At 36.6% G+C, this 20,501-nt stretch overlaps 1 protein-coding gene across 1 annotated transcript in view; it reads right to left on the bottom strand.

The window, feature by feature from the left end:
- Positions 1-20,501, bottom strand: part of nAChRalpha2 (nicotinic acetylcholine receptor alpha2) — a 372,719-nt gene that overhangs the window by 180,982 nt on the left and 171,236 nt on the right. The gene's annotated exons all lie outside the window — the stretch shown is intronic.

The raw sequence follows: 20,501 nt of genomic DNA, 5'->3' as shown, positions 1-20,501 counted from the left end.
TGATAATGCCGGTGAAATGAGTCCGGGGTCCAGCACCGAAAGTTACCCAGCATTTGCTCGTATTGGGTTGAGGGAAAACCCCGGAAAAAACCTCAACCAGGTAACTTGCCCCGACCGGGATTCGAATCCGGGCCACCTGGTTTCGCGGCCAGACGCGCTGACCGTTAGTCCACAGGTCTGGACGTCAGATGAATACAGTATGTGTAAGATGTACAGATAAATACACATAAATAAGGTGTACAGAGGAATAAAATTATTTCATTTCCACACAACTATTTTTGTTTGTAACTTTCGACTCGGTCATTTTCGGATGAGGGTTCCTTATCTCAAATTGATACATGTGTCCTTCGCCATCATCCCTGAAAGTTTGTAACACCACCTCGGAAACACCCTGTATATATATATTTATGTATTCGTATGTAGTGATCACCGCTGATGTATTGATGGGAGGGGGTGCTTATAGTCAGAAGAAAGTAATGGTTTCCAAGATATTTACAGCTATTCAAAAAACCGTAATCTACGGAAATATATCATTGCTCAACTTTAATCGAAATAAATAGGCAACCCGCAATTCTAATCCTTGTTGAAGTTGGTGGAAATTTTAAAGCACGGATTGGGGAAGGCTTAATTTACAGTTTAATCCGGCAAGATCTGCCGAGAAGCGAGGAACGACATCCATTCGCCCATGGAATGCACGACGAATAAAGCCCTACCATTTAGCGAACGACCTTCACGAGGAGGAGGGAAAAGAGTTTGGTGGTGCGGGGAAATTTCTTTCTGCAGCAGGTACGTCAGCAATTATCGGGTCGCGAGCCAAGAGGTATCGGGTACAGTTATGACAAGAATTTGCTAGCCTTCAGGAGAAGTAGGAAAGAGAGATTTTTTTTTATCGGATTTAGAATCTTTACAGCCACTCTCTGCACATTATTAACTTGCATTCTCTTCATTATGTAAATGAATGATCACTTCCAGTTCTTCGTTAAACTTTCTTTCTAAAATGTTTAAATTCTGTTCATGTTCACAATGATGTTTCGAAATTAATTTCGTCACATACGAAGATTTGTTTAGGTCTGAGTATTTCAATCAATGCGTAAAATTCCGGTATCGTTAAATTGTCCAGGTTTCCAAGATCTTTAATGTTTCCTAGATAATGTGAATAGTGAGTCGTCATATGATAACAGATTTACTTACTTACTTACTGGCTTTTAAGGAACCCGGAGAGGTTCATTGCCGCCCTCACATAAGCCCGCCATTCGTCCCTATCCTGAGATAGATTAATCCATTCTCTATCATCATATCCCATCTCCCTCAAATCCATTTTAATATTATCTTCCCATCTACGTCTCGGCCTCCCTAAATGTCTTTTTCCTTCCGGCCTCCCAACACTCTATATGCATTTCTGGGTTCGCCCATACGTGCTACATGCCCTGCCCATCTCAAACGTCTGGATTTAATGTTCCTAATTATGTCAGATGAAGAATACAATGCGTGCAGTTCTGTGTTGTGTAACTTTCTCCATTCTCCTGTAACTTCATCCCTCTTAGCACCAAATATTTTCCTAAGCACCTTATTCTCAAACACCCTTAACCTATGTTCCTCTCTCAAAGTGAGAGTCCAAGTTTCACAACCATACAGAACAACCGGTAATATAACTCTTCTATAAATTCTAACTTTCAGATTTTTTGACAGCAGACTGGATGATGAAAGCTTCTCAACCGAATAATAACAGGCATTTCCCATATTTATTCTGTGTTTAATTTCCTCCCGAGTATCATTTATATTTGTTACTGTTGCTCCAAGATATTTGAACTTCTCCACCTCTTCAAAAGATAAATTTGTAATTTTTATATTTCCATTTCGTACAATATTCTCGTCACGAGACATAATCATATACTTTTTTTCTTTTCGGGATTTACTTCCAAATCTATCTCTTTACTTGCTTCCAGTAAAATTCCCGAGTTTTCCCTAAACGTTTGTGGATTTTCTCCTAACATATTCACGTCATCCGCATAGACAAGAAGCTGATGTAACCCGTTCAATTCCAAACCCTCTGTGTTATCCTGAACTTTACAAATGGTATATTCTAGAGCAAAGTTAAAAAGTAAAAGTGATAGTGCATCTCCTTGCTTTAGCCCAGAGTGAATTGGAAACGCATCTAACACTAACTGACCTATACGAACTCTTTCAATCATTTATAGAGCCCGGATTTTTTTTTTTTTTTTTTTTTTTTGTGATTACGCATTATATTCCAATATAATATATAAGAGAAAAACAAACATTTCAGCAAACCACACTAAAATGATCCTTATGCCAAAGTTTTAAAAGTGAAATATCTATTTAAAAAGGTGTAAAGTGGAGACTGGATTTTTGTGCTCTGGCTGATATGTAGGCTACATCTATTATCAAGCAATATATCTCACTTGACGATATGTGTCAGAGGAAGAACAATAATTATTGAAGAGTGTAATTCCAAAACTTACTCAGACCATTTATATGATTTATAAATATACAGGGCTTTCATTTCAAAACTTCCCACTCTAAGTAACTAATTACCTAAATTTAATTCAATTTAAACAAAAAACACGTCAATTTAGATATTGAGGGGAGTGAGTATTCAATTGTTTATACACCTCATTCATTTGTCTTCACATCTTTTAATATTTCAGGAGAAAAATTCGCTCCGACGCCGGGGATCGAACCCGGGTCCTTGGTTCTACGTATCAAGCGCTCTGACCACTGAGCTACGCGAATTCAATCCACAGCACCGGTCCGAACCCTCCTCCTTCAATGTTTCCCATTGTGGCCTGACTCCAAGTTAGGCATAGGGGAGAGTCGGGTAGTATCGGACATCGGATAGTATCGGACAGTGCGTTTCTTTCATCTACCATCATATGGTAGTACCTGAATGACATGGTTACGTTTCTCTATGCGACATCACAGGAACGTAACCATGTCAATCAGGTACTATCATCGTGTGGTAGATGAAAGAAACTCACTGTCCGATATTACCCGATGTCCGATACTACCCGACTCTCCCCTATATGTTGACGTATATGTCCAATGTCAACTGCCATTATATTAGGAGCGCACTCAGCTGAGTGACTTGTTTGGCCGGGATTCCGCAGTTAAGTGCACAGTAATCTGTATAGACATATGCACTGCAGCTATGAGAATATTATGTATTTATTAACTTGTCATACACAATAATATCTGTAATATTGACAATTAATATTTGAGGAGAAAAATTCGCTCCGGCGCCGGGGATCGAACCCAGGCCTATATCTGAAAATTTCACTCTTCTATAAAAAAAGTTGGGGAAAATATTTCTTTTGAACAAAAAAAAAATCAAACTTGTGAAAAATGAACGTTGAAATTAAAACTTACATTCTTATAATGCACTTATAGGCTACTTCCAGACAAATCTAAAAATTAACATGGATACGGTTTTAATAAGTTCTTTTCCCTTTATCTATTGAATCAGTGCTGGCCATCCCTGAACATAGCTTCCTGAGCTCTAAAGCGCGCGCTTGCTGCTATGGGCATCAATTTACATCACTGCCTTAATCAAATGGTGGGTATTGTGTATGGCTATACTATGTATGATTTAATTACAGCCCTAATATAATTTCGGGTGAAATAGGGTTCAATAAATCTGGAAATTCAATAATAAATAATAATAATAATAATAATAATAATAATAATAATAATAATAATAATAATCAGCATCAAATAGTGACTACTTAAATTGCTGTGTAATATATGACTGTAGAGTTATGTTATTTACCAACCATTTAACTGGTCTGAACTCATCGGGTATTTGATTTTACAGTTTCCTTCTATAATATTTCAAACCCAAAATGTACTGTACATTTTAACATAAAGACAGCGGTTTGGCCATTTCGGTCATCCAGCTTCGCCTCTGCTCTTCGGGTCCTCATTAATATTTATACGTGCATCTGGAATATTCATCGCCTCTAAGTCGGTGTATATAAGTCAGCAAAGTTGGGATTACCGCATGGAATGAATATGTTGAAGACTGTAATCCAGAAATCCACTTTACAACACCTAGGCGTAAGTTGCAACAGACTGACATCTAGTTATTACGTTCTTTTTTTTTTTTTTTCACTACTCAAACATGTTAACAAATACAGACCAGTGAAATAAATCCACGTGTCACAACCCCGTTCTATGACCTCTTTGCAGTGGACCTATAAATATTGTTGGCATTACATGACTTTTTCATTATATCAATTTTCTTTACTGCTTACGATATTTTTGCCACTATAATTTTATGATTAATCTCTTTAACAATCATTCTGATGCTTCTAATCTTACTCATCAGTTCTCGGACCTTTACTCTTCATGATTTATATTAATGGCGTGACTAAAATGATAAAACACTGCAGATACCATATGAAGGGTCCAGGGGAAAAACCTGCTAAGTCACATTTTACTGTTTTACAGGAGAGCAAGTTAAAAGTTTCAGTGTCCATTACATTCTATTGTCTCTGGGGTATCATTCTTCAAATATTTCTGGCTAAATCGAGTTTTTACTCTGTACAATTAAACCACAGAAATCTCTACTGTCTGAAGTATTACATGGCATCCAAAACAAAAAATTGATAATTTTGGACTTAACAGGTTTTTCCCCTGGACCCTTCATATGTATGCTGACGACTTGCAAATTTATTTGCATTTCCACCCTGACGAGACTAGTGACGCAGTAAATAAAATAAACGAAGACTTGAATTCGATTTCACTGTGGGCACACAAATTTGGATTAAGGTTAAATCCAGAGAAATCGCAAGCAATCGTAATGGGACATAATCGTCTACGAAGCACTCTTGATAGTAGTACTATACCACATATAATATTGAATGGGATTATTGTTAAATACAGTGAAACAGTTAAAAATCTTGGAATTTTTATGGATAGTGATCTAAATTGGAACACTCAAGTAACACACACTTGCAAAAAAAATATTTTCTCAACTTCACTCCTTGTTCCATATGAAAGAATTTCTACCTCTTAGTCTAAAAAAGAATCTTATTCAGACGCTTGTAATGTCCCATTTTGATTGTTGCGATTCCTTGCTAACTAATGTAAGTTCACTCTTAGCTGAGAGACTACAACGTGTTCATAATGTGTGCATACGATTCATCTGCAATACTCGTAAATTTGACCATATAACACCTTCCCTCCAGTTACTTTCATGGGTGCGTCTGAAGGAACGAAGAACAATACATTCACTGTCTCTTCTGTTTAGAATCATGCATACTTCTACTCCGAATTATCTCTTATCGCGCTTTGAATTTCCTACAACTCTTCGAAACCGACATCAAGCACTTCTTTCTATCCCTCATCATAGAACGTCTCTATACTGATCCTCCTATACTGCAGAAATACCTCGCATCTGGAATTCGTTACCTAATGACGTCAGGGACTGCCGGACTTCATCACAATTCAAAATGAAATTGGAAAATTTTATCTTATTTAATGCCTTTTAGGTATTGCTAGAAGTGTTGATTTGTCTTTTTTACTCTAGATTAAAATCGAAAATTTCTTGTTTATGTTAGTTAATTAGTTAGGATACAATTAATTATACTTAATTACTCATTTAAAGTTTGTGTGACTGCAACCTGTGTATATTTTTGTGTGACTTTACTTTGTTTATAGTGTTTTTTTTCCTTTTTATTTCTGTTATTGTATTCGTATTTCTGGTGGTGTGGAAGAGAAGGCCTGATGACCTTAACTACACCAGAATAAATAAATCAATAAATCAATAAATAAATAATTTACAGTGTTTTGTTATTTTTCTTATGTCTGAAAATATTTTAGTGGCAATAAAATCTTTATATATACTCTGATTATCTAGTACCGTACAATTCTTTTTGCATTTCATATGGAGTAGTGAAAAAATCAGTTCGAAGGACTGCTACTACACACTTGAAAAACCGCAGAACGAATTTATGGACGAACACTAGTACCCAACTGCTCAGACATGCAACTATAAAATATTGATTTTAATCCTGCTATTTATCAGGCAACACAGTAGAAAGTTCGTCCTTTAATATATAACCCGCAAATCCGTGCAAACTCTAAATTACTGTGCATCCACTTACGCATGTAAACCTTAGCAGTGAGTTGTATTCAGCTTAAAGCCCCTCCATACGTTACGATAACAGATATCCTACATGTTTTGTTCTGTTTGAGAATTGAATGAATGAATGAATGAAATAGCCTTTGGATTTCCCGTGAAGGGCTATGGCCTCCTAAAAGGGGAGCTCTTTAGAGATCATGAGGTGAGCTAATCCGCATGACGGTAGATTCTGTTCTATATAAGTTTTGTTCGTCGTTTGTGTGTGTACACTTGCGCTCTCACTCGATACTGGCAAACTGTAGCGATCTCCATTCTTCTCTGTTCTTGGCTGTTCTGGACCACAGGGGTCCAGCTAGGCTCTTGAAGAAGTCCGCCCATCTGGTCCCAGGTCTTCCTCGGTTTCGCCTCCCGATGCGTGGGTCCCACGTGGTGGAAATATGCGCCCATCTGCAGCCTTGGAGTCTCGACACGTGGCCTCCCCATTTCCATTTCAGGCGTTCCCCTTGGTGTGCCATGTCTCTGGTGTTTGTCATCTGCTTGAGTCTGGTGTTGGAAATCTTGTCTCTGAGGGAGAGTCCTAGGATTCTCCTCTCCATTTTGCGCTGGCAGATCTGAATCTGCGTCTTCTGGTTCACGGTCAGTTTCCAGGTCTGACAGCCGTACAGTAAGGTTGGGAAGATACAGGATTGCAGCACCTCCAGCTTTAGTTTGCGGTTCAGTTTCTTGTCAAGGAGTACGAATTGCAGTGACCAGAAAGCTCTCCATGCTGATGCAATTCTTCTTTTTAGTTCTCTCGTCATGCAGCTTTTGAATCCGACCAATTGGCCCAGATAGATGTATTCCTCCACGTACTGTAATCTGGTTGCGTTGACTTGGATTACCCCTCTATTATTCCTTCGTCATGATAAAACAAAGTAAATAGTAACAAATTAAGTGGCATGTCTGTTATCAACACAGAGACGGAAGAGGGCAACACGTTAGAGTTTATTAGCCAAGTTCTCAATAATAAAATTCAGCAAAATTATAATTTTACCGTTAGATCTGAGAGTTACTAGTTCGAACCTAGCCGAACAGCTGAAATAAATATTCAATAAAAAGCTTTTGCACAATTTCTTGTGGTATCGTTCTGCAATAGTGGTTTTCAAATTTTGAATTTCGGAAACCCCTTAAGTCATGCTACAATTTCGCGGACCCCTAAAATGTTATGCATAGCTTAGGAGAAGAAGCACATTCTACTCATTAAGGGGAGGCAGAGGTAAATATTTCAAAATCCACAAAATTTATTCGATTTGTTTGAAATTGATCATGGATACTAAGTATGTTATTACTAATGGACATACCAAGTTTCAACTTTCTAAGTACAATAGTTCTGTAAATATTAATAATTTTATAAAACTTTATATCATTTGATATAAAATGTTCCATGCACCATACTGTAAGAAATTTTCAATATTTCTTTTTATTTATATGTTTCAGAGAAGGTATATAAATAATGATAAGTAGCCTATTAGTTTATTATGGGAATAATATAGTAATACAGTTATCTTGGTTTTAATTTCATACTTTTAAGGGCACAAAATCAAAAACCTACATCGGAATATGAAAATAAAGATAATCAAAATGGAAAAAAACAAATTTTCATTTTGTCTTCATTTTGTTCGAAAATTACACCTCTGCCTCCCCTTAAACATTTACATAATGTAGTCAATTAATGTATTATTAATAAAATTGGTAGCGATATTAACATTTAGTATTACCTACAGTAATCACACTAGAGGTTTTGATTTATCTAGAGAAAATCAAAACTCGAATGGGATTTAATTGACTATTACACGATTAGAACAAAGTATATAAAGATTATAAGAATTAATGAAGTACTCTAATACAATAAAATATTAATTTACTTACTAAAATACTAACCTGTCTTGAAAATTGTACCATCTCATCATTAAAAATTTTCCGCTAGATGGTAGTAGTGTGTTATGATCAGCAGTTCTCTTGTTACTTACAAATGGCTTTTAAGGAACCCGCAGATTCATTGCCGCCCTCACATAAGCCCGCCATCGGTCCCTATCTTGTGCAAGATTAATCCAGTCTCTATCATCATATCCTACCTCCCTCAAATCCATTTTAATATTATCTTCCCATCTATGTCTCGGCCTCCCCAAAGGTCTTTTTCCCTCCAGCCTCCCAACTAACACTCTATATGCATTTCTGGATTCGTCCATGCGTGTTACATGCCCTGCCATCTCAAACATCTGGATTTAATGTTCCTAATTATGTCAGGTGAAGAAAACAATGAATGCATTTCTGCGTTGTGTAACTTTCTCCATTTCCCTTGTAACTTCATCCCTCTTAGCCCCAAATATTTTCCTAAAAACCTTATTCTCAAACACCCTTAATCTCTGTTGCTCTTTCAAAGTGGGAGTCCAAGTTTCACAACCATAAAGAACAACCGGTAATATAAATTCTAACTTTCAGATTTTTTGACAGCAGACTAGATGACAAAAGTTTCTCAACTAAATAAAACAGGCATTTCCCATATTTATTCTGCGTTTAATTCCTTCCGTGCGTCATTTATATTTTCTCTTATTACTAGTTGTGCCAACTATACAATCTTCATTCAACTCTATGGACGAATACTAGTCAGTTTCATTGTTATTAAAACAGATGCATTCCACTTCAATTATCAATACATATTAAGCAATATCTTATAGGCTACATGACTACAATCTCATACAGTAGACGCTACAATATAACCTAAATAATATAAACAAGATAAATGATAAAACGTTTTAATAATCAAGGATGACGAGATAAAAATGAATAATTTTAAAAGGTACAATTACTGAATGTACCATGTTGGCAAAGAAACAAATGCTAGGGAGGTGATAAAAACTAATCCTAAGGAGATTAAAAAAATTGTAGCATAGGTAGTCATGATTGGTTGAAACACGTTGTTACGTACCATTTTATTGGTCAAAAGTAGTATGACATAGTAAAAATGTAATATGTCACTATAAATTTAACATAATCTGTATTTTGTGGAAAATTCTTTATGAGGGAAGCTGTAGAAGTAGAAGTTGCCCATCGCAAAACGGAATTTTACAGTCCGCGTCACCGTTTTTGGCGTGTGAAATAAGTAATGGAAACGTTAAGTGCGAGTGTTTTACATTTGCCGCAGTCAGTGTGACAATTGGCTGATGAAACGTGTATGGGAAGTGGTACTATTCTCAGCTACACTAGCAACATGCTCACAGACTGGGTACTATATATCTAGGACACACGCCAAAAACGCTGGCGCCAGCTGTAGTAGCACTGAATAAACTAGTTACTGATGTTTTTTTATTGAAATTACGAAATTTCCGGACATATTTCCAAAATTTCAAAGCGCAGTAAAGTGTCGCGGCACATCGGTTGGGAATCCCTGACCTAAAGAGTGACGTAACATGCAGGACAATGTTGAATCTCTTTCAACCATGAACGAATCAGAAAATCAATCAATCAGGATATCGCTGTATTTTTTAGGTTATCTGTGTGATCGAGCAAAATTTCGATAATAGCAAGCAGCAGCGCTGCCCGTGTCTATCTTGTTGTGTTATGAAACTTTTAATGAAGAGCGATGGTGGGATAAATAGCTATATGCGAGCCGTTAATGTTTACTGGCGTGTGGACCTCATTTGAATAATTGCAGCAATTATGCAATGGAACGAGCGTCGCAGAGGTCGATCAGTTTATCGAAGCGTGTTAAACACAAAACTAATCCTACAGATATATAACTGGGTGACGAGAGCCATTATGTGCCCTTAGTAATGACTTCAGACACAGCAAGCATTTCGGTCCTAACTTATCAAGCAGTGCAAGGAATGTACAGGGACATCATTTTATTTTTAATTCAATTTTTATTGTACCTGAGTTTTTTAATGTACTTCACTCCCACCCCTTCTACTAATGAAGTTCAATCGTCCTCCACACAGGTCCAAGACCGCATATACAGTCACAGTAGCCATACGGTTTTAGTAAACAGTAGGTTCCAAAAATATGTTCGCGTTTTCCAGTGACGAAAGAGATTTCAATATTGAATCATTTTCGCACAGGTACTGTCGTCCATTTGCCTACGTCGTATTCCGGTTTCCCCCACCAGCTTTTATTCGCCAGCTAGTGGCTGGGCTGTCTTAGCTCTTTTCTGAGAACATTAATTTCTGTTAGGAATTGGACGTCTACGTAATATTATACAACTGTTTAAAAAAACTGACATAAAAGGGCCTCGTTAAGTAATTAATTGCCACGTGATTTCTTCCCTTTCTACGACCCTACGACATAACCACTTGGACGGACAGCAGATAGTAAGTCTGGGTAATTTTATCTTTTCGGATCGGGCAGAAGTGAAGATTGAATTTACAGTACGTAAGGTACTCTTTTATAGAGTAGGTACAGAATTATTTCAACATGAGTTACTAGTACGAAGGACGAAACTGGTAATTGGGATTAGGTACAATAGTCTATAGCGCAATAATATGTACAAAAGAACTGAAGCCTGTATCGAAATGAACGACCACCATTTTCAATAATGTGTTTAAGTAAATATCTATATTATTATTATTTTTCAATTTAACTTCATTCTCTATAGTGTACGCTAATGTGCTGTAGACAGTATAATATACACTGCTTAATGAATACGTCCGAATGGAAAGCTCAGTTCGTGAGTAAAAACACTCATTGTTAATACTGTACTGTATTTTAATTAAACAAAAACGTAATGAAAATTATCAAACTCAAAATCGCGATATTTGCTAGTTTACGTAAATGGATTAACTACTTTTCTTCCCTCCTGTACCTAGTAACATGATTTCTTTGTATATTACGCCAGTATCATCGAACTCCAGTCGTGGAAGGAGGTAGTAAACGGTGTTTCCGCTTCTTAATCGTTGATCCAAAGGTATAGCCAGGTTAATATTAGAAACGTTAGTAAAAATAAAATGATGTCCTTGTATCTGTCTAACCCAGTTACTGTGGACACAATATTATGCAGTATATCCGAGCCTGCTTTACGCCTCAGAGAAATGAAGGCGAGATAAGGAGAAACAAACAAGTAATGATTCTGTACCGCGGATTGTTAAGCGTGTATGTTAAAACTGAAAACATCGACTACTCAATGCTGTATATCTATTTCAGTGAAGTCAACGAGTATGACAGTGAGAATGAGAATAATAACACTGAACAACAAATTTCTACTTTTGTCTTGCTCCGAAATAAAAATAGGTGAATATTACTAATATGTGTGCTCTGAATTTAAAATCCAAATTGCTCTATCACGCCTACCATTTTACGGAGAATTTTCCCTCATCCCAATATGAGAAAATGCTGGATAATTTTCGGTGTTGGACCCCGGACTCTTTTCGCCGGCGTTATCACCTTCATCTCATTCAGACGCTAAATAACCTAGAAGTTGATAAAGCGTCGTAAAATAACCTACTAAAATAATATGTCGCTTAGCCCATCCTTCTTCAGTGACTTCCTTATATTTAATTATTTATCCTATTTCTTACTATCTAAATCAAAAGTTTAGTAATTTTCTTGCCACTGGCGTAGCTCAGTCGGTTGAGGAGTTTGCCTGCCTATCCAGAGCTGCATTCGGGTGTGAGTTCAATTTCAGCTTGAGCAAAATATCTGGTTGGGTTTGTTCCGAGGTTTTCCCAACAGAAGAGCTGATATCAGGTAATATATGGCCAAACACCATCTCGCTATCACCAATTCAAACGACGCTAAATAACCTAGAAGTACAATAACCAACTAAAAGAAAGAATAGTAATTTTCTTCCTCGTTTGAATTGTAAATAACTTTGGATGCTCAATCCTGCAAGTTTTTTTTTTTTTTAATTTCTATTGAAAACTAGTCATGACTCAGAAATAGTCTTAACTTTATGTTGACTATTACACTTTTACTGCGTCATACTACTTTTGACCAATAAAACGGTACGAAAGGACGTATTTCAAACAATCATGGCTGCTTATCGCACAATTTTATCGCGTCCCTAGCATTTGTTTAATTTTATCGCGTCCCTAGCATTTGTTTAATTTTATCGCGTCCCTAGCATTTGTCTCTTGTTTGCCAACATTTCAAACTGCACTGGTCTGGACATAAAAAAAAAAAGAGAGAGAGCGAATTACAAACCACTCCAGTCGATGCACAGCAGTTTTAAATATGACTCGCATTGGCATTCAAGAACAAGCTCACTGGTCATAGCTATGCATCTACCCTGAAACCCTATTTACAAATAAATGAACAGCACCATTCGGAAATCCTGAATAAGTTGAGGAATACACCATGTACATCAATGAGTTCACTTCTTTTACGCACACGTCTAATATAAAACACAAACACCAACCACTAAAACATTCAAATTTGAAAATTGTACTTTCAATAATTGTTTCTTTTAAAATTATTCATGTTTATTTTTATGTCATCACCGTTGATTAAAACTTCTCTTGTTTATTCCATCATCCCTAATTAAAACTTTTCTAACACTTGTTTATATTATTTAGGTTATGTTATAGTCACGTATCAGAGATTGTTTAATACTAAGATTTATTGAAAATCATCTGTCAAGTGACGTTGATTACTGGGATCCGGATAATTGAAGTGGACTGCAACTGTTTTAATAAAAATGAAATTGAATCAACAAAGCCTTCTTGGCTAGTAACCGTCTACAGAGTTCAATGAAAATTCCATAGTTGGCACACCTGAACTATACTTATCATAACACACCACTGCCATCTAGCATGCTTACTTACTTACAAATGGCTTTTAAGGAACCCGAAGGTTCATTGCCGCCCTCACATAAGCCCGCCATCGGTCCCTATCCTGTGCAGGATTAAGCCAGTCTCTATCATCATACCCCACCTCCCTCAAATCCATTTTAATATTATCCTCCCATCTACGTCTCGGCCTCCCTAAAGGTCTTTTTCCCTCCGGTCTTCCAACTAACACTCTATATGCATTTCTGGATTCGCCCATACGTGCTACATGCCCTGCCCATCTCAAACGTCTGGATTTCAAGTTCCTAATTATGTCAGGTGAAGAATACAATGCGTGCAGTTCTGTGTTGTGTAATTTTCTCCATTCTCCTGTAACTTCATCCCGCTTAGCCCCAAATATTTTCCTAAGCACCTTATTCTCAAACACCCTTAACCTATGTTCCTCTCTCAGAGTGAGAGTCCAAGTTTCACAGCCATATAGAAGAACCGGTAATATAACTGTTTTATAAATTCTAACTTTCAGATTTTTGGACAGCAGACTGGATGATAAGAGCTTCTCAACCGAATAATAACACGCATTTCCCATATTTATTCTGCGTTTAATTTCCTCCCGAGTGTCATCTAGCATGCATCTAGCGTAATATTTGTAATGTTGAGATGGTACAATAATACATTTGAAGACAGTTGTATTTTCGTAAGTCAATTAATATTTTATTGTATTGGAGTACTTCGTTACTTCAAATCTTTATATACTTTCTTCTAATCGTGTAATAGTCAATTAAATCCCAGTCGAGTTTTGATTTTCTCTAGATAAATCAAAACGTCTAGTGAGATTACTGTTGACAATAACACTAATGCCAATGTGATTGTGAAGGATATGTTTTGAAAATGTATTGTAATTCTTATTTGAATTGCAAATCGCTTTGAAACCAATTTCTAAATTATTGCGACTGGAAGGTGCACTTGAGATTCAAGACAATCATCAGACTGAACGAGTATTCTTCATGCACTTCCTCTTATTGCATTTGCCTCGACCGTTGCTGTGCAATAGGATTTAAAGCACGAGTACAGCAGGGAAAAAGACTAATTTTTGAGGGGAAAGAGAATGGCCGAAGTCGTCGTTGCAGGAGTCATTACTTGGAGCGTAACCGGGGTACTTGCGATGCCAATAAAACAGGAAATGACCTTTATACCGCGAGCAAGCTCGTTCGTCTGCTGGCTCAGCATGAAGGGTGGGGGTGGGCAGTGGAGCGCCCCATTCCTTCCTTATCTTTCTCGACGTGAACAGAGACTAACTGGGGAGACAACTCGAAGCTCTGATTAAAGATTTCAGCTTCGTCGACCGAAAGTAAGGTGAAGTTATAATGAATTATACTACAATAATTATAACCAGGATGTTTAGAAATACACCTTGTATAACAGAGTTCACTTACTTACTTACTTACTTACTTACTTACTTACTGGCTTTTAAGGAACCCACAGGTTCATTGCCGCCCTCACATAAGCCCGCCATTGGTCCCTATCCTGAGCACGATTAATCCAGTCTCTACCATCATATCCCACCTCCCTCAAATCCATTTTAATATTATCTTGCCACCTACGTCTCGGCCTCCCCAAAGGTCTTCTTCCCTCCGGCCTCCCAACTAAAGGCCCATTCACAATGAAAATTAAACATAACCGTAACATAAACACAGAAGTTTGCGCCCGGGCTAACAAATGGGATCATTCACAATGATTCACATAAGCATTGACATAAACATTACAGTAAGACGTTAACATGAAAGTTTGCAAACTCCAAACTTTCATGCTTATGCTAACGTGATTTGCAAACAGAACACAATCGTGGAGCGCTGAAGTATACGACAGAATATGAGGAAATGGCGTCGTTTTTATGTTTCCATGGTTACCTAATATGTTTGCTGTTATGTTTATGTTCACATTGTGAATGATCTTGATTTCACCGTAACGTTTATATTCTTAAGTTAACGCTTACGTTATGTTTAATTTTCATTGTGAACGAGCCTTAACACTCTATATGCATTTCTGGATTCGCCCATACGTGCTACATGCCCTGCCCATCTCAAACGTTTGGATATAATGTTCCTAATTATGTCAGGATAAAATGCGTGCAGCTCTGCGTTGTGTAACTTTCTCCATTCTCCTGTAACTTCATCCCTCTTAGCTCCAAATATTTTCCTAAGAACCTTATTCTCAAACACCCTCAATCTTTGTTCCTCTCTCAAAGTGAAGTCCAAGTTTCACAACATACAGAATAACCGGTAATATAATTGTTTTATAAATTTTAACTTTCAGTTTTTTTGACAGCAGACTAGATGACGAAAGTTTCTCAACGGAATAATAACAGGCATTTCCCATATTTATTCTGCGTTTAATTTCCTCTCGAGTGTCATTTATATTTGTTACTGTCGCTCCAAGATATTTGAATTTTTCCACCTCTTCGAATAACAGAGTTCACAGGCGCCAAAATTAAATATGTGATTTTAGTGCGTTTGGGGTATTTAGGAGCGACAGGAACAATTTTTATTTTGCGTATTTTGCCTATTTCAATTGTTTCTGCCTATTTTAAGAATAAAGTGTTTATTTTGCCTTTTTAATCAGCTCTGACCGCTAATCAGTATGTCTTAGAAAATATTAAATTCAAATGAAAATCACATTAGAATGGAATAGGGTACATCACAGTTTAGTATATACAGTTGCGAAGCTCAATGCTTAATAAATATGCAAACATACAGTATATTGTCGCTGACCACTAGGGTCTCTACTATCGTCAGCACAGACAATTTCCTGAGCAGACGATAATGTATGTTCGGGTTTTCTATTTCAGTGTATGGAGCTCAGTGAAATATTATATTATAACTTTATTGCGTATCATTGCTAATTTTTTATTTAGTGTAATGAGTCCATAAGTTCCGTTTACTTCTTACTGCATAATTTGTTGCAGAAATAATTACAAAACTGTGTTATTTTATTGTGAAGAGAATTTTACATGTTAACATAATCTATTCGCATCAACATTTTAGGTTTAGAATGGAAGCTATTTTGAGGTTTAATAAAAAAGAATTTATGTTGTGATTTTAATTTATCACATCTACCTTCCTTAATTGTAGATAGAAAATTTACCATACCACTCCTATGAAATTAGTGTACGTACGATTGTGTTACTTCGTCTCTTAGATAGTAGGTATATACAATAATTGAGTACGTACTCAATTGTAGTATTAAAATACAGGCGTATCATACATGACATTATGCTTAATTATAATGTATAAATGCGAATATTGAAGTAATGGTACAGTAAACATAACCTATAATTTCAACATATCTAAATATCCGTGCGTGCAACTTAAAATTATTGAATCGTGCATAAATTAATGTACAAGAATTTCGCAATATTTAATTCAAATAAAGGCAGGTATTACACATACGAACAACGTAATTTTCACACCAAAAATAATATTTCACCTTAACTCGCAAGTGAATTATGTCTGAAGTATCTCATAATCATTGTTTTAATTAAATTTTATTATTGCAATTACACTACATTTTAGAGAAATATATGTTATATTATTTCAATGTACCGAAGTACATATGATATTTCCATGCAGATATTCTGCGTCATCATACGATGAAAGAGTAATGGAACGGAGAAAAATTCTCTCCGGCGCCGGGACTTGAACCCGGGTTTTCAGCTCTACGTGCTGATGCTTTATCCATTAAGCCACACCGGATATTTTTCTCCGTTCCATTACTCTTTCATCGTATGATGACGCAGAATATCTGCATGGAAATATCATATGTACTTCGGTGCATTAAAATAATATATATCATATATGCGTAAATCACTTCGTGATTTAAGACGGCGCTTATTCCGTCGGATCCCGGCCAACTAGTCACTCATAACGAGTGCACCTCAGCACATGTGTGGACTTCGGTCCTATGTTCATAGACATCTATGACGTAGTGCAGAGGGCGGCCACTAGAGGGAACCCAAGAGTTGGAACTCAATCAGAGACAATTCTGTCCGACGTCGGGGTTGTATCCGGTGTGGCTTAGTGGATAAAGCATCAGTACGTAGAGCTGAAAACCCGGGTTCAAGTCCCGGCGCCGGAGAGAATTTTTTTCCGTTCCATTACTCTTTCAACGAAATATATGTTGTTCTTTATGTATTCCAACTAATTTATATGATTTAAAAGCCACCCTTCATGATCGGGTTAAGCGAGTCACATGGTTTGCCTTACGGCCTGTATTAGATCACGATAGCAGTGACACAGTCTATTGTTCCTAGTACTCACAGCGCTCCAAGCGGCTAGCAACTATCGCGAGAAATGCAAAAAATCATCCCAAGCTTCGCAACTGTATATACTAAACTGTGGTTACATGTTGTCCCTTTCTGCCGCTGACTTCATGTTCCCTGTTAGCTGCTAGAGGATTTCCTTCGAACAATACACGGTAATCTATAGAGAAAATATTTCAGGCCACTAGCTCAGTTATGATGAAATGTTATCGTAATGTCCTTGTAAGTTCAATGGATTTCTAATCCTATTCCGATTTATTATTTCCCTCAAACCTTTCCTTGAATGCAGGAGTTTCTCTCACTCCCAACTTCCATTAATCATACCGTTCCAATATTATACATTTGCACAGAGTCAGCATAGTGTAGTTTGTTGATTGCAGCGGAATTGTCCACAATGATTCGCTGACAAAAGCGTACTGTTCGCATATTGTCAGATTACAATAAATGAAATATAACCACTGTAATGTTTTCCAGTGTCTCCGTTTCTTTTGTATTCATTTTTTTCCGATTTCTCGTATCTTAATCTTGTTGTAAGCACAATATTGCTAGAAATGACAAAAGTGCTAAAAGCTGAGATCTGAATTAAGTACTTAAATGTATATACAGCTTTCATTGCAAAACTTTCCAGTCTAAATAACTAATTATTTAAATTGAATTCAATTTAAACAAAAAACACGGCAATTTATATATTGAGGGGGAAGTCTGAAACCAGGCTTAATTGCATTTTAGATTTCACCCGAAATTAGTTTACTTGTAACTATATTTTGTTTTATTTTTTTAATACGGAATTATAATATTGTCCCAATTTTTTTAAGTTTAGATAAGTTTTCTTTAAATCTATACTAATAATAAATCTGTAGCCAAAATTTTTCTGGTAATTTTCGATTTTCCAGAAATAATTGATGTTAACATGTATAATTAACCATCCTGAAACCGAAAATTGCTTTTTTGACATTTTTGTTTGTATGTCTGTCTGTCTGTCTGTCTGGATGTTTCTTACCTTTTCACGCGATAATAGCTGAACCGATTTATATGAAAATTGGAATATAAATTAAGTTCGTTGTACCTTAGATTTTAGGCTATATGACATTGGAAATACTTTATTTAAATGGGGGGGGGGGTTATAAGGGGGCCTGAATTAAATAAATCTAAATATCTCGCTTATTATTGATTTTCATGAAAAATATTACATAACAAACGTCTGTTTAAAAATAATTTCCGATAAGTTTTATTCTATACAAAATTTTGATAGGACTGATATTTAATGAGATAAGTGAGTTTTAAAATTACAATAACAACGCCATCTAAGGCGCTGTACTGAAATAAAAACAAATGACTTCGTCTATAAGGGGCCTTGGACAACAACAATCGAAAGCTATTAAACATAGCCTAAGAGAATGCTTCTGTGTTTGCATGAAGTAATATTGGAAGATAATTAATTGTTTAATTATTATTTCACCATTGGAAAGTGTAGTTTCTCTAGATGGACATAATTCTACAATGTTATTACAGTAACTTCTGAAACATATAGCAAGTAATACAAAGTATACACATTAAAACTAAATGATATGTCAATCTTCATTAAACTATGGTTGCATGTAATAACAATTAAGAAACATGTTAAAGGAATTGTCATTGCACCAAATGATTGGTCTCTGGACCAAAATGACCGCATTTTAATTATTTAATACAATTCAAATTAAGTAACATATTAAACGATTTATCTTTCTATCAAACACGAATGTTCCCTGGACCAGATGTCCTATTTTAATTATGTAATTACTTTATATTTATTTCTAACAGGTGCTGCGGAGCGCACGGGTACGGCTAGTTTATATATATATATATAAGTACGTTATTTTACGATGCTTTATCAATATCTTATTTAGCGCCTGAATGAGATGAAAATGATAATGTCTGTGAAATGAGTCCGGGTTCCAGCACCGAAAGTTACCCAGCATTTGCTCATATTGAGTTGAGGGAAAACCCCGGAAAAAACCAGGTAACTTGCCTCGACCGGGAATCGAACCCTGGCCACCTGTTTTCGCGGCCAGACGCGCTAACCGTTACTACACAAGTGTGGACTTATTTATATTTAAGTTATGTAAAATATAACACATGGTTTTTATAATTTTTCCAATTACTTACTGAGAAAAAAATATTTACTCTTTTAGTTGTTAATTTTTCAAATTTTTAAAATTGATCATATCCACAACACATGGTGATTTGAACACTTTAAATAGCAGAAGAAAACACATCTGACAGTTTACTTCACATGCATTATCACCTTCATCTCATTCAGACGCTATAATATAACCTTAGCAGTTGAAAAAGCGTCGTAAAATAACCAAAAATAAAAATGACTGGAAATGATATTAACTTGCACCATGTTAATCTTATTAAATCCTATACAGTTTTCACCCATTTTAGTAGATACGCCTATATACAAACTTTGAATCACTACTAATAAAAGCGAGAATAACATTAAAGTATGGGTTCCTTGCCGTTATTTGAATATGTACTCTGGTTTTTTGAGCGCGCAGTTGATTCACCGCGATGAGGTAGTCTTCCATTACTCCACGCTACGTTAATTCTATGCTCAACAAGCCTTCACACTCAAGGGCCAGGTTAGGAGGCATCAATAGCCGGCATCTCCATCACCTGATCACAGCGCTCAGCTGCTAGATAAAGGCGGCTCTATGGACCGTGGCAAGCCTTTTTATGTCCCATAATGACTGTACCATGTCCCGCAAATTTTCCGTAATGTTGCTATATTTCACAACTTCCTTCGCCTTACAAGAGAGAGCGCGATAACCATCGCCATAGCGACCCTCTCCTTTTTAAGCAGTAGGCTATCTATGTTTACATGCAACTTCTCCAACCCTCTGACCCTCTCTACTTGAAGCCTTCCTTTATTTAGAATGCATTACATCAGATTCTACTTCTGATTTGAGATTCTACACCCTTTAACGCGAAAATTGGTCGCTGTTCAGACTATGGAATTGGAATGGAATTTACGGGAGGGGACACCAAGGCTCAGCACTGCGACCTGTTACGATCTTTTCCGCTAACACTCAAGCTAGGCGCATTCCCAAACTCGCACCGGCTGACTACACTAAGGTTCGCTGCGTAACCATGTTTCATGCTATTGAATGATGACGAAATGGAGAAATGGTGACGGAATGATTTAGATGCCTAATATCGAGAAAAACGGGAGATCCTGAGAAACATCCCAACTGCGATCTTGTCTGTCACAAGTGTCACTATGGATTTTTCAATGAAAAATCTGATTGGGACTCGAACCCGGGCTGCCTGCGAGAAACCGCCG

This window comes from Periplaneta americana, chromosome 1 (genome assembly GCF_040183065.1).
Source record: "Periplaneta americana isolate PAMFEO1 chromosome 1, P.americana_PAMFEO1_priV1, whole genome shotgun sequence".
Taxonomy (NCBI): Eukaryota; Metazoa; Arthropoda; class Insecta; order Blattodea; family Blattidae; genus Periplaneta; species Periplaneta americana.
This window is presented reverse-complemented; position numbering and strand designations above follow the sequence as displayed.